The 6,296-nt window shown below is 27.6% G+C and overlaps 1 long non-coding RNA gene across 1 annotated transcript; it reads left to right on the top strand.

The window, feature by feature from the left end:
* Positions 1 to 451: 451 nt before the first annotated feature.
* LOC134719123 (uncharacterized) lies at positions 452 to 6,078 on the top strand. Its single transcript, XR_010107518.1, has 5 exons — positions 452 to 2,051; positions 2,908 to 3,058; positions 3,356 to 3,415; positions 3,798 to 3,884; positions 4,392 to 6,078. It is a non-coding gene; the product is annotated as an uncharacterized LOC134719123 (long non-coding RNA).
* The last annotated feature ends 218 nt before the right edge of the window (positions 6,079 to 6,296 follow it).

The raw sequence follows: 6,296 nt of genomic DNA, 5'->3' as shown, positions 1-6,296 counted from the left end.
TTCAAAAAATAACGCTAACATTGTCTTAAAATGTTGCAATATTTTTTTGATTTGGAATGAATTTGTTTAAACCTATAACCTTTAACATCTGATATTTTTATTGTCTAGAGCTCTGTAAAAAAAAAAAAAAAAAATATATGTGAAAAAAATAAATAACAAAAAATAACATGAAAACAAATTGTAAACAGAGTTCTAGTTAATAAACATTGAAGATGGAATAAAAAGTAGGCACATTTAAAATTTCTTTTTATTCAATTCATTTATGATTACAACTTATAAGTTATTGGTGAACTCTTTGTGCTGAACAGGTTTTTTCTTTCATTAGTATATATGGACTTTTTTTGTCAGCATTACATTTTGACTGGTATTGAAAAATTGTTTTAAAGTTGGAATATTATTCTTTTAATTTTAGTTATTTGAAGAAACATCTATCTTTTCAAAAAATAACGCTAACATTGTCTTAAAATGTTGCAATATTTTTTTGATTTGGAATGAATTTGTTTAAACCTATAACCTTTAACATCTGATATTTTTATTGTCTAGAGCTCTGTAAAAAAAAAAAAAAAAAATATATGTGAAAAAAAAAAATAACAAAAAATAATATAACAAAATTGTAAACAGAGTTCTAGTTCATAAACATTGAAGATGGAATAAAAAGTAGGCACATTTAAAATTTCTTTTTATTCAATTCATTTATGATTACAACTTATAAGTTATTGGTGAACTCTTTGTGCTGAACAGGTTTTTTCTTTCATTAGTATATCTAGACTTATTTTGTCAGCTTTACAATTTGACTGGTATTGAAAAATTGTTTTAAGGTTGGAATATTTATTTGGAAGTGCTATTCTTTTGATATTTTTATTGTCTAGAGCTCTGTAAAAAAAAAAAGAAAAAAAAAAAAGAAAAAAATAATATAACAAAATTGTAAACAAAGTTCTAGATAATAAACATTGAAGGTGGAATAAAAAAGAAATGGGCATATTTAAAATTTCTTTTTATTCAATATATTGATGAATACAACTCAGTTTTTGGTGAATTCTTTGTGCTGGATAGGTTTTTGCTTTCATTAGAAAGTACATAAAATTGTTTATTTTTCAGGTTGTACATTTTGTATGATATCGAAAAATTGCTTAAAAGTTGGAATATTTAATTGGAAGGAGGATTCCTTGAATTTTAGTAATTTGGAGACCACATCTATCTTCTCCAAATATTAAATGCTAACATTGTCTTAAAATTTGGCAATAATTTGATTTTGAATGACTTAATTTGAACCTATAATATTAAAAATCTGATATTTTTATTATCAAGAGCTCTGTAAAAAAAATTAAAAAAAATATGTGAAAATAAAAAAATAACAAAAAATGATATGAAAACAAAATTGTAAACAGAGTTCTAGATAATAAACATTGAGGGTGGTTTTAATTAAAAGTAGGCATATTTAAAATTGTTTATTATTATGTATAGTGCACAGTATAGTTTGTAAAAATGTTTATTGTGAAGTATTGGAAAAATTGTGAAACTTTGGAACTGTGTTTATATGAGATGTATATATTCAGTGTTCAATGATTGTCATGGCAATGGAATACAATAGAATATTGCCTTGAAGAAACTGACTTTTTTATATAAAGAATTATCCAACAAAAGTGTTCAATGATATCTAAAAGAGATGAAAGACTGAGAAATACTAAAAGCTCAAATTGAAGTTTTCTATGAGATTGGTGGATTAATTGCATGAACAGTCAGACAACTGGCACACTTATGCTATAAGCATAGCTATTAAAATAAAATAAAGGACTTGTATAATAACATTTATGTACTATAAAGAAGAAATGCTCCTACATAATGTGCTATAGAGAAGATATGTTCCTACATAATGCTCTATAGTGAAGACAGATATTATATAGCACAGACAGATGTTCCTAAGTTGCACGAAGTATTCAGAAGACAGACAGATTCCTTTAACAATGGAGTATCTAGAACACATAGCTGATCAGATTTTCAGCTCTACATTTCATATTCTGATGAGAAAAAAATCTTGAGAAAAAACTAAGGTATTAATAAATAGTCTGTAAATAGTGTGTTATTTTAACTGAATATGAAACTTGAATTTCAAGGGTCAAACTTGTTAGTCTGGATTTATTTTATGATGTTCTTGTTTTGGTTATACAAAATGTATATATAATGCTTGAAAATATATTTCTGTATTGTTGAATTTTATAATTGGTTCAACGGGAAGCAAAGATTCACCATATATTACTTCTGATAAATGCTTTTTGACTTTTCATTGTCCTGTTTATGAAATCTATTTGTTTTATCTGAGTTAATTGTAAGACATAAGACAGCAGTTGGGTTTTTTTTGGTTTTTTTTGGCAAGATTCACATCGATTTTTTTTTAAATTTGCAAGATTCACATGAATTTTATTTTACAAACTTAAAAAAACTTATTGAATGCAAACAAAGAGAAATGATTTATCAAATCATGAAAAAATATTCGTAGTAACACAAAAAGTAACAACTTTGAGTGTAAGCTGTAAGCTTTCATCTAACTGCAAGTTGTAGACCATGGCCAAATTTGAAGGAATTCTTTGATCAATGAGAAGTATAACACTGATGGAGAGAAATAACATAGACAACATAAATGTATAAAACAAATACCATCTCAATTATGAAAATATAAGATGTGGTTTGAATTTGCCAACTAAGACAACTTCACTTCAGTGACCACATCAAATCAATTACTTTGATCTCTTAAATTTCTTATAGAATTGGAAAAAAAAAACTACAAAAAGCTATAGAATTAAAAAAAAAAAAACACTACAAAAAGCTAATTTGAACAGTTACACTTCAGATTATTTCAATTAACTGTTCAGACATGCCATTCATATAAGGTGAAATATTTTATTCCAGTTCTTCCTGAAAAGAGAAATATGTGAAATTTAAGCTGGCAGAGATCATGAATTGAGGATTATTTGCAAACTTGATGACTTCAGATTTCCTGTTCCACAACTTGTTCTACAGAAAATCCTAGGACTTTGGAGCATAAGTTTATATAATCTAGGTATAAACACATGAATTTAAACACATACTGTTTATTGAGAAATAAAAGTTATTTATCAATGTTGAAAAGGGGTAGAAAATAAGTTAATTATTTCATACAGAGACAATGATTGCCAAACAACAACTTTTACCTAAAAACTTTTTTCTGAGGTTCAGCATTTTCATATTATTCAATCGAGCTAAATGAAATTTCCTTAAAATGCCAACAAATAATCTTTTCCTGCTCAGATATTAAGGGTTGATAATGATTCTGTCTTTGATAATGATCTCTTTAATCAGATGCCATTTTGTTCTTCAGATTGATGAAGCATTGAATATCTAAAGAGATTAGAATGGACAATATTCTGATTAATTGATGGTAAGTGTTTACATGAAAAAATCCAGTGGTTTGATTGTGGTCAAATATGCATAATACCTGAATAAATACAGAAATAAAACATTTTACAGCACTACAGTAGAATTCAGTATATGCTTTCCAATATTTAATTCATCTATTCCAAAATTCCTATTAATATCTTGTAAATCTGTCACATGTCTGGTAATTTTAACAAATTGATAGAAATATTTTTCTGGGTAATTGTCACATGTATTTGGACCAAATTATGAGTTTAAATTGATCAGTTTTATAAAGGTTTTCTCACTATTACAAAGAACAGTAAAATTCTCAAAGGAATAAAGTATATATAAATACTGTTCATGCAAATCATCCCCAAAACTATGAAATATTTTCCATGTTTCAGATGTACAACAAATTGTGCTACAAGTTCAAACCAGCAAAATAAACTGATGGGAGTAAAACATAAGAGCAGGATCTCGCCTCATACAAGGTTGGTATTCTTTAACTTCCTTAGGGAATTAATTATCCGTCCATCTGATGTCACAATGTTCTAATAAAAAGAAGATGATGTGGTATGGATGCTGATGAGACGACTCTCTACCCGAGACCAAATGATGTTGAAGTAAGCTAATATATTTTTCATGGTGCCAATAAGACAAGAGCTGCTTATAAATAAACTCATCATAGATACCAGGACTAAATTAAGTATGTACGCCAGCCGCACGTATTACCTAGCTGTTTGACTTGTTCAACTTGTGAATATGATGTACTGGAAAATAACCAGTTGATTAAAGTAAATGTACTTTTGTTGTTCTTTATCATAACAGATAGTTGCTGCAGTGTTTTCAGCTATGAACTATGAACCCTATGGCCAACTTGAACAGTACTGTACTGATCATGATTGCTGTAAAACTTTTCAAGATTCAAGATATGTATCCATTCTCCTTTTAAATTTTTATTATCCTATTGAATTAACTAATTAAATTGTTGTTTGTAGTGAGGAGGAACTGATGAACTTACAAGAAAGAAAGAAAAACAGACCAAATAGCATACGGAAAGAGACAGATTAAATCATAGAGTAAAGGGAAAAAGAAACTAGCAACACTCTGAAATTAAGAAGAGAAATAATCACCAATATATACAGAGGTTAGGTCTCTGACAGTCTCAACTGATGGTCATATAAACATCTGAAGGTTATACAAAAGGAGAATAACAGAGACACATGGAATAAGGAAAGAGAAAAATTAACTTGTAGACTAAAGGGTAGATGATATTAGAAAAATACTGAAATTAACAGAGAAGCAATCAACATAGCAGCTACCTTATCACCAGGTTAGAGATTAGAGCTGACTCAACTGATGAACATAGAACAAACTTTAACATATTAACAGCATAGAAAAACAATCAACACGTCCAAGACTTATATTCTTGTCAATTAAAATATATGAATGAATTTTCATAATAGTATATTGTCAGCGGGAGAGAGAGAAAGATATAGAAGGGTCAGAGAGGGAGAGGGAGAACACTATTAATGATGAGTGGGGAGAGAGAAGAAACAAATATTGCAAAATGTAAATTTGTCTTCAATCAAAACACATGGCTTGCTTTGATGTGTCTTAATCTAAGAAATCTGATATTTTTATTATCTAGATCTCTGTTAAAAAACAATGTGAAAAATAACATGAAAACAAAATTTAAACAGAGTTCTAGATCATAAACAGTAAGGTGGTGCAAAAAGTAGGCATATTTAAAATTTTCTTTTTTTTTACCAATATATTTATGAAATTTAAAACTTATAATTGAGAATGTTTAATAAGACGTACAATTCTTTTGATTTTAGATATTTGGAGACAAAACCTATTCTTCTACTTTTTATTGTACTCTAATAGTGTCATAAATTTGCAATATTCTTATCCTTGCTTATACCTTGAACCTTAGACATCTAATATTTTTATTACCTAGAACTCTGTAAAAAAAAAAATGACAAAAAATAATATGAAAACAAAATTGTAAACAGAGTTCTAGATAATAAACATTAAGGATGGTGTAAATAGTGAGTATGCTTCAAAATTCACACGAACCCCACCCCAAATATATTTATGAAATTAAATACAACATATATTATTGTGAATGATTTGTGTTTGATAAGTTTTTTCCTTTCATTAGTTATATTATATTGATTGGTAAACTGTACATTTTTCTTATGTATTGAAAGTGGCTTTAAAGTTTACATGTTTAATCGGAAGTAGAATTCTTTTAATATTAGATATTGGAGACAAAACCTATCTTCCCCATATATTGAACTAAAACAGTGTCTTAAATTTGCAATATTCTTATTTTGAATGTCTTTGCTAATAGCTTTACCCTTAGACATCCAATATGTTTATTATCTAGAGCTCTGTAGAAAAAGAAAAATAACAAAAAATAATATGGACACAAAATTGTAAACAGAGGGTGGTGTAAAAAGTTGATATATTTTGAATTCTTAAATTTCCTTAAAGTTTGAATGTTTAAATGGAAGTAGAATTCTTTCGATTTTAGATGTTTTGAGATTAAAAAAAAAACAAAAAACTATTATCTCTGTATACTATGTAACAGTGTCTTTAATTTTGCAATATTGTGATTTTGAATGTCTCTTTTAACAATTAAATTTCCTATCAGTAATTAAAAAATGGGTGAATTTCTCTTGTTATTCAGTTATTAAAAATGTTTTTGTCTGGCATGCCACGAAAACTTCAGAATGCAAGACATGAATCTGGCAGCAATAGAAGCTACTTGTATTAAGCTATATATATTTCAGAAGTTGATAGGCTTGGACAATTCATACCATTAATACAGACAGATGCCATGTTTGGAAGTTTCTGTCTGTCACATGTCGTTTGTCCTTGATCTCATTTTCATG

Source organism: Mytilus trossulus, chromosome 5 (genome assembly GCF_036588685.1).
Source record: "Mytilus trossulus isolate FHL-02 chromosome 5, PNRI_Mtr1.1.1.hap1, whole genome shotgun sequence".
NCBI classification, from domain to species: Eukaryota; Metazoa; Mollusca; class Bivalvia; order Mytilida; family Mytilidae; genus Mytilus; species Mytilus trossulus.
The sequence above is the reverse complement of the archived record's forward strand: the minus strand, read 5'-3'. Positions and strand labels throughout refer to the sequence as shown.